The sequence below is a fragment of the Schistocerca piceifrons genome, chromosome 11 (assembly GCF_021461385.2).
Source record: "Schistocerca piceifrons isolate TAMUIC-IGC-003096 chromosome 11, iqSchPice1.1, whole genome shotgun sequence".
NCBI lineage: Eukaryota > Metazoa > Arthropoda > Insecta > Orthoptera > Acrididae > Schistocerca > Schistocerca piceifrons.
This window is the reverse complement of record NC_060148.1, coordinates 170,297,616-170,307,353: the sequence shown is the minus strand read 5'-3', so window position 1 is coordinate 170,307,353 and position 9,738 is coordinate 170,297,616.

The window sequence follows — 9,738 nt, the reverse complement described above, 5'->3', positions numbered from 1 at the left end:
AACAGCCGTGTACCGCAAGTCTCTAGAGGAACGGAGGGTTCCAAATGATTGGAAAAGAGCACAGATAGTCCCAGTCTTCAAGAAGGGTCGTCGAGCAGATGCGCAAAACTATAGACCTATATCTCTGACGTCGATCTCTTGTAGAATTTTAGAACATGTTTTTTGCTCGCGTATCATGTCATTTCTGGAAACCCAGAATCTACTATGTAGGAATCAACATGGATTCCGGAAACAGCGATCGTGTGAGACCCAACTTGCTTTATTTGTTCATGAGACCCAGAAAATATTAGATACAGGCTCCCAGGTAGATGCTATTTTTCTTGACTTCCGGAAGGCGTTCGATACAGTTCCGCACTGTCGCCTGATAAACAAAGTAAGAGCCTACGGAATATCAGACCAGCTGTGTGGCTGGATTGAAGAGTTTTTAGCAAACAGAACACAGCATGTTGTTATCAATGGATTGACGTCTACAGACGTTAAAGTAACCTCTGGCGTGCCACAGGGGAGTGTTATGGGACCATTGCTTTTCACAATATATATAAATGACCTAGTAGATAGTGTCGGAAGTTCCATGCGGCTTTTCGCGGATGATGCTGTAGTATACAGAGAAGTTGCAGCATTAGAAAATTGTAGTGAAATGCAGGAAGATCTGCAGCGGATAGGCACTTGGTGCAGGGAGTGGCAACTGACCCTTAACATAGACAAATGTAATGTATTGCGAATACATAGAAAGAAGGATCCTTTATTGTATGATTATATGATAGCGGAACAAACACTGGTAGCAGTTACTTCTGTAAAATATCTGTGAGTATGCGTGCGGAACGATTTGAAGTGGAATGATCATATAAAATTAATTGTTGGTAAGGCGGGTACCAGGTTGAGATTCATTGGGAGAGTGCTTAGAAAATGTAGTCCATCAACAAAGGAGGTGGCTTACAAAACACTCGTTCGACCTATACCTGAGTATTGCTCATCAGTGTGGGATCCGTACCAGATCGGTCTGACGGAGGAGATAGAGAAGATCCAAAGAAGAGCGGCGCGTTTCGTCACAGGGTTATTTGGTAACCGTGATAGCGTTACGGAGATGTTTAATAAACTCAAGTGGCAGACTCTGCAAGAGAGGCGCTCTGCATCGCGGTGTGGCTTGCTCGCCAGGTTTCGAGAGGGTGCGTTTCTGGATGAGGTATCGAATATATTGCTTCCCCCTACTTATACCTCCCGAGGAGATCACGAATGTAAAATTAGAGAGATTAGAGCGCGCACGGAGGCTTTCAGACAGTCGTTCTTCCCGCGAACCATACGCGACTGGAACAGGAAAGGGAGGTAATGACAGTGGCACGTAAAGTGCCCTCCGCCACACACCGTTGGGTGGCTTGCGGAGTATCAATGTAGATGTAGATGTACCTCCAGTTTTCGCTACTTCCTTTGCGCCAGCCCTTAATACGCTGTCGCTAAGTGTGATGGCTCCACACACTCAGACCACAGCTCAAGTATGAGCACATGCACTTGTCGGTGTACCTGTGAGGGAAACGCTCCACTCGAAGCTGAAGTCGTTTGGAAACTGTCAGCAATGGGCTTACCACCTAAGCCACATACCATTAACCACCATTACAAGCCAACTAAGCCATCCCTGCAACCCAGGCAACGACCTCCTCCCATCAGTAAAGAAAAATGTCCTTCGAAAAGAAGTTCCTAGTCCAAGAAAGCGGTAGTTAAACCTTCAGATAGGCGATCTCTCTCCCTCTCTGATTGGGACTATGCTCTGGAGGATATGGACTTCCAATTAGAGGAACTGGAGAGCCGGGAACCGGCTAACATTCCTCCTGACCTCCCTGGTAAATGACTGCTTTGGAGTGAGAAAGAAAAGACCAACCTTTGTAAAAAATGGCCCCCACATACACTCCTGGAAATTGAAATAAGAACACCGCGAATTCATTGTCCCAGGAAGGGGAAACTTTATTGACACATTCCTGGGGTCAGATACATCACATGATCACACTGACAGAACCACAGGCACATAGACACAGGCAACAGAGCATGCACAATGTCGGCACTAGTACAGTGTATATCCACCTTTCGCAGCAATGCAGGCCGCTATTCTCCCATGGAGACGATCGTAGAGATGCTGGATGTAGTCCTGTGGAACGGCTTGCCATGCCATTTCCACCTGGCGCCTCAGTTGGACCAGCGTTCGTGCTGGACGTGCAGACCGCGTGAGACGACGCTTCATCCAGTCCCAAACATGCTCAATGGGAGACAGATCCGGAGATCTTGCTGGCCAGGGTAGTTGACTTACACCTTCTAGAGCACGTTGGGTGGCACGGGATACATGCGGACGTGCATTGTCCTGTTGGAACAGCAAGTTCCCTTGTCGGTCTAGGAATGGTAGAACGATGGGTTCGATGACGGTTTGGATGTACCGTGCACTATTCAGTGTCCCCTCGACGATCACCAGTGGTGTACGGCCAGTGTAGGAGATCGCTCCCCACACCATGATGCCGGGTGTTGGCCCTGTGTGCCTCGGTCGTATGCAGTCCTGATTGTGGCGCTCACCTGCACGGCGCCAAACACGTATACGACCATCATTGGCACCAAGGCAGAAGCGACTCTCATCGCTGAAGACGACACGTCTCCATTTGTCCCTCCATTCACGCCTGTCGCGACACCACTGGAGGCGGGCTGCACGATGTTGGGGCGTGAGCGGAAGACGGCCTAACGGTGTGCGGGACCGTAGCCCAGCTTCATGGAGACGCTTGCGAATGGTCCTCGCCGATACCCCAGGAGCAACAGTGTCCCTAATTTGCTGGGAAGTGGCGGTGCGGTCCCCTACGGCACTGCGTAGGATCCTACGGTCTTGGCGTGCATCCGTGCGTCGCTGCGGTCCGGTCCCAGGTCGACGGGCACGTGCACCTTCCGCCAACCACTGGCGACAACATCGATGTACTGTGGAGACCTCACGCCCCACGTGTTGAGCAGTTCGGCGGTACGTCCACCCGGCCTCCCGCATGCCCACTATACGCCCTCGCTCAAAGTCCGACAACTGCACATACGGTTCACGTCCACGCTGTCGCGGCATGCTACCAGTGTTAAAGACTGCGATGGAGTTCCGTATGGCACGGCAAACTGGCTGACACTGACGGCGGCGGTGCACAAATGCTGCGCAGCTAGCGCCATTCGACGGCCAACACCGTGGTTCCTGGTGTGTCCGCTGTGCCGTGCGTGTGATCATTGCTTGTACAGCCCTCTCGCAGTGTCCGGAGCAAGTATGGTGGGTCTGACACACCGGTGTCAATGTGTTCTTTTTTCCATTTCCAGGAGTGTATATTGCAGTGGAATGGTAATATATATCACTCACATTTGGAAGAATTACAGTTCCTACTCCAGGACATCTACTTACAAGAAACCCATCTTAAAGTCACCAACACACCCACATTACAGGGTTACCACCCATACAGCAAGGATGATACTACAGGAGACAGGCCATGCAAGCAATTGCCGTGAAAGTTCTTGCACACATTATCACATTGTGTTCTTTGCACCTTCTGCCTAATGATGTTTTTGGATGCAGATGCGCTGGCAGAACTCTTCCGGGCACTCCCATGCCCGTACCTCCTTTTGGAGGACTTCAGTGCACACAATGTGCTGTGGGGCTTGGCTACCACTTGCTACAGAGGTCGTATGATCAGGCGACTTGTCCATTCTGAGAATATCTGCCTTCTGAGCACGGGTCATATGACACATGGTTCCACAGCTATAGGGACTTTTTCAGCCATTGACCTTTGCTTTTGTTCTGGAGCTCTTGCAGATTCAGTTCTGTGGGAAGTGGCTCCAGATTTCCTTTCTAGTGACCACTACCAAATGCGGATCCGTCTGCCAACTAGGACGCTGGCTGACAGGAGACCATGTAGAGGGATGATACAGAGGGAGAATTGGTTGCAGTATAGTCGAAAGACTATTTTTGAACAAAAGGATTGTGCACAAGAGACAATGGTCCATATCACTCGTGAGATCCAAGGAGCTGCTGCAGAGTCCATCCCCCAATCTAGTAACCACCTCAGACGGTGGCCTGTACCTTGGTCGATTGACAACTGTTGACTGACAATCAGGGCCAGATGAACAGCTCTGTAGAACTTCAAACACTGTCCAGAAAACCTTCATGTATTCAGATCTGCGAGAGCACATCCGAGGCGAGTGTTAAATGAATGAAAAAAGGCTTCCTGGAGAGAATTCGTGACTTCCATTAATCGGTCCACCATCACTGTGCAAGTTTGGGAACCAATAAGATGGATTTCAGGTGGGGGCAGTACACATCCCCTTACTTGTTAAGTTGTAAGTAGGCTGTTTATGTTTTCTCTATGTAAGTAGGCTGTTTATGTTTTCTCTATGTAAGTAGGCTGTTTAGGTTTTTTATTGGTAACGCCACCTCTGTATGAAAATCACTGGCTGTGCTGTGTGCATTCTGTGGCTGCTTTGCATTGTTGTAATACTCGCCATTGTAGTGTTAGGCAGCTGGCTGTGAACAGCGCGTAGCGTTGCGCAGTTGGAGGTGAGCCGCCAGCAGTGGTGGATGTGGGGAGAGAGATGGCGGAGTTTTGAAATTTGTCATGAACTGCTATATTTATATATGATGATATCAAGGTAAATACATTGTTTGTTCTCTATTAATATCTTTCATTTGCTAACTATCCCTATCAGTAGTTAGTGCCTTCCATAGTTTGAATCTTTTATTTAGCTGGCAGTAGTGGCGCTCGCTGTATTGCAGTAGCTTGAGCAGCGAAGATTTTTGTGAGGTAAGTGATTTGTGAAAGGTATAGTTCAATGTTAGTCAGGGCCATTCTTTTGTAGGGAATTTTGAAAGTCAGATTGCGTTGCGCTAACAAAATATTGTGTGTCAGTTTAAGCACAGTCATGTATAATTGTTCAAAGGGGACGTTTCATATGGCGACCCTGCCAGGATACCTCACTGGAATCATCTGATTTTTTGTTGTAGTTTGTGTAATTAGTGTAGATTTTGTTTATTGCTAGCGCATAATTATAGAGAGAATTTCCTTTGTAGTTGTAGTTTTTCATTGTTGTACAGTAAAACAGTTGTGGCATGCATGTAGATTTGCACCAAGTATTTCACAGCTGCAATTAACTAGATATTATTTTCAGTGTTGTGTTAATGTGTTCTCTTATTTTTGCTCTTCAAAATGTGTTTTCTGTGTTGTCGTGTGAAATACTGTGACAATAATGGCGTGTGAAAAACGTAATACTAGGCTCCAAAGTAAACTGAGAAATGACAGTGAAGACGAAAGCAGTGTGTTAGCGCCGCAGAGTAATGAATTAACTAATGTTCAAAGTAGTAATTTGGTAATTGCGCATAGGGAAATGGAGCGGGCGGCAAACAATGGTGTAGACAGTGAAACAGGTAGTGAACAGGGAAGCGTTATCGATCGATTGGTCGGCAACAGCTCGCCTCAGGAATCGGGAATGACAGAACACAATATTGCAAATACTGCAGACTCAGGTTTTGGGTTCTCACCGTTTTCTCAAATGAGTCAAGACACATTTTCCGCTTGTCAAAATGTGAATGTTACCGGTGCAACTTCACTGCCGAAAAGCACTGAGGAACATGTTTCAGACACCAGTGCATTGTTATTACAATTAATGCAACAAATGAGACAAAAGCTTGAAAAGTTAGACACAATGGAACAACACCAGAGACAAACACAGCAACAGTTAGACACAGTGGAACAAAATCTCAAAAAGTTAGACACAGTGGAACAAAATCTTAAAAAGTTAGACACAATGGAACAAAATCTTAAAAAGTTAGACACAATGGAACAACACCAGAGACAAACACAGCAACAGTTAGACGCAATGGAACAAAATCTTCAAAAGTTAGACACCACACTTGAACAAACACGCGAAGATTTAACTACTGAGTTACATAACATTGAATCGAAATCTCAAAAAGTCTGTAATGACGTAAAAACACAAATTTGTGAGCATTTTCAACCTATTTTTTCGCGGCATGAAAATGCATTACAGAATCACGAAGCAGCCATGAAAGAACTGCAAACCATTGTTCATGAAAATCATGAGACCTTGTGGGCTAAAATTGACTCAGTTGCATCTACCGATTCGGTTACACAACTTGCAAGAACTCAGGAAAACTTAAAGGACACAGTAGATACCCTGAAAATTGGTTCAGAAAGACACATGGAGGAAATAAGTACACTATCGGAGAAAGTAGCCGAACTTTCGGATCAGGTCACTAACTTATCTACAAAGGTAGATGATGATCTGAATGACACAAGACCCGTAGCCTTCACTGACACAGAAGAGTATGAACAAATAAGAAAATTCAAACAAAATCAAAATCAAATCAATACACAGTACAAAAGAGAAATCCAGGAAGTACAAGATCAGTTAGCACAAGTAGTACAAGAATTACGTATTTCAGAGGACACTCGCGCCCCAATACGGGAAGAGGGACATAGAAATATGGAACAGCCACAAAATAATAACACAGGGCATTTCGGAAGTTATGAAAGAAATTGGCAATGTGCACCGAATTTTGAGATGGAACGGCCGACACGACCTAACAATGACCAATATGCGACTCGCCGACATGATGATTTTGACTATAAGCTGTTCATGACTACACGTAAATTCAAAACATTTAAAAATTCTGGCAACGACATTCATCCACAAGCATGGCTCCATCAATTCTCGCATTGTTTTCCTCCCAACTGCTCGTTAGAACACAGATTAGAATTTATGTGTGGCTACTTAGAGAATGAACCAGCTGTAAGAATGCGGTCAGTCATTCACGATTGCCACAGTGAAGGAGAGTTTTACCATGCCTTCCTCTCAGCATATTGGTCTCAGGCCACACAAGACCGAGTAAAACAAAGCATCATAATGATGAAACGTTTCGAACAATCTGAATTTTCCAGTCTTATGAAATATTTTGAAGACATGTTGCACAAGAATCAGTACCTGTCAAACCCATACAGCCCCTCAGAACTTATCCGCATTTGCTTAATCAAATTGCCTGAACATTTACGACACATTATTTTGGCAGGACGTTGCAAAGACGACATTGAAGCTTTTCAGGGACTGTTACAAGAATTAGAAATTGACACAGACAGTCGCGGGATGCGAAAACAGGAAAACAATCACTACAGGTCACATCCGTCACAATTCCGTGACGACAGAAATAATAAATGGACACGACAAGGCTACTCTCACAACACAAATCGTGACCAAAACAGACACCACCCGTATGACAACCACTGGCAGAGTAATAGTTACAGAGAAAGATCGCATTTCCGTAGTAATGAATATGACAGAGACAATCATAGAAACAGACAATTTGGCAACCAGAACCATTATTATCACGGGAGACAGAATAACTTCAGACGCAACAGTCCGACGCACAGTTACGATTCAGGGAGAAATTTTCCACCACGTGACGGACAAGGAAGAAACTACGGAACCTACCGACATGACGACAGACGATATACTCGTAACGACAGACCTGAATTGCATCAGAACTGGCGGGATTCAAACAGAGCTGGGCCCTCTCGGCAAGGCGAATTTGTAGAAGTTAGGTCTCCTAATCCCATTAATGATGCGCGCCAACAAAGAGACAGACAATGACTCGCACAGCAGGCAGCCGCGTGCGCCAAGTGGCTCAGAGAAAAATAACATAGACGCTAACCTTGAGAAAAATTTCAGTATTCTTTACCAACGTATACCGCATGACAATTGCATTCAAGTTCAAACTCTGAGTACTATGAAGAGTAAAGGATTGCACCACACTTCACATGTATAACCGCTTATTGAGAGATAATCTGCTTGTCTTTGCCATAAAACTCTTAACTTCACATTTCTAGTATGCATTGTCAGACTTAGAATCTTTTAACATGCAACAATGTTTGAAGTTAAATATCCAGTCAAGAACCAAGAGAACTTATTGAAACAGAAATAACGAATGCATTGTTATAGTGAACAGACGACACAGTGTTGTATTTGTACATTCTTGCTTGTTAGTTGCACGATTACGTAACGATTATCAGGCTTACATACTTAGGACACATACTGGTACTGCTAATGAGGTTTTAATGCAACATTTTGGTTTACTTGAAAATATATTCTGGATTTAAAGTACTTTCTGTGAGATACCAGATGACACAGTGGTTAGTTTATGTGACAGCTACACGATTTTATCACGACGCTACTAATGAGTGACAATATACAATGTTGCTTTTGCGGTGTTTCTGTTTTATATCTGCACAGTTTTCTGTTTTATTCTGGAAAGTAAAACAGGTTTTAGTAGTAACTTTTGTAGTATAGCTACAATGAGACTGCCTTTTCCGTAGCACAACAATACGTTACAGTACAGTACTTTCTTCATCACGGCAATAAGCGTAATAACTAAGCATTTCACTTTTGTGTATTATGAGGTAAGTACATTGACTTCTGCAGAACTTAGCTTTCGGAGGACAATAACTACGACACTTCCACAGAGATTATGTTGCAACAAGACGCACATTTAGCGCTACAGGACACGCATTTCAGTGATTAATTTTGTACTTAAAACATTTATTTTTAAAGATTTTTGAATTACAAAGAAAGTTTTCCGTGATACATTTCATTCCATTGCTGTAATCTGTAACACCTGAGGGTATAATTATAATAATCCTCAGGGGGGTACACGCTTACTTTGTGTACCATGTGTGTGGCAACCACAAGGAACCCTAGCTAATATGGTATTTGCTTATACAACTTTACACATCGGTACCATATTTCTCTAACACACAAATTACACAGCTATCTGATCATTTAACTGAGAGATAAACATTTTTTTACTACATCAGTGACACATGTTTACGCAATACACAGTTGGGTAACTTCACACTTATGAAACTGTATTTTGTCTGTACTTTGTAAACTGTTCATATTTTTTCGGAATCATTGTGATACTATGAGAGCTTTGAATGATGCATTTGGTAAGGGAGCATGATTTTAAAGTACGTTTGAGGCAGATGACACTATTGAAATGAGCAGAGAATATTTTTTAGGTTTTGAAATTATTGGAGGAAGCTACGACGACGATGTGTATTATACTGTTGAGGTACGTTTATGATCAATAAGCTGATGCTATATGTGTTATCTGAGTATGCTATGTATCTGTTATCATGAAATATTGAAGAAGTGTCGACGAATAAGGTAAGGAATAATGAGTAGTGGTGACTCTGGTTTGTGAAAAAGGTTGTTGGAAACCAAGAATCGTACTTTAAGAGTTATGAAATGTGTGTATATGCGTGAATGTATCACAATGCTGGCGAAAATTTTTTTGGACGCTGTTAGATTTACAGGATTTTGTTCCTACACATTTGTAACGCAAATTCTTGACCTGTGAAATATTTTTATGTGAGACTGTCACTGTAGCGGAAACTGCTGTCGTAAATATTTCCGTAAGAAAGTTAAGTGACCACCTGCACGTAATGCGTCGTGGGCACGCAGCTGTGTCAGACGCCGGGAGAACAAGTCATTAGTGAGTGCCTCGTCAGAAGCACAGGTAGAAAAAAAGAAAGGGGAGGCCATTGTAGAAAGCATCGAAAATATTACACGCTCATTACCTGAAAACATATGATTACTCGTACTTTGTGCTAATTACCGAAATGCTTATGAATTGATGAGAAATATTCGTACATCTGCACACCTGATTATGACAAGTGTCTT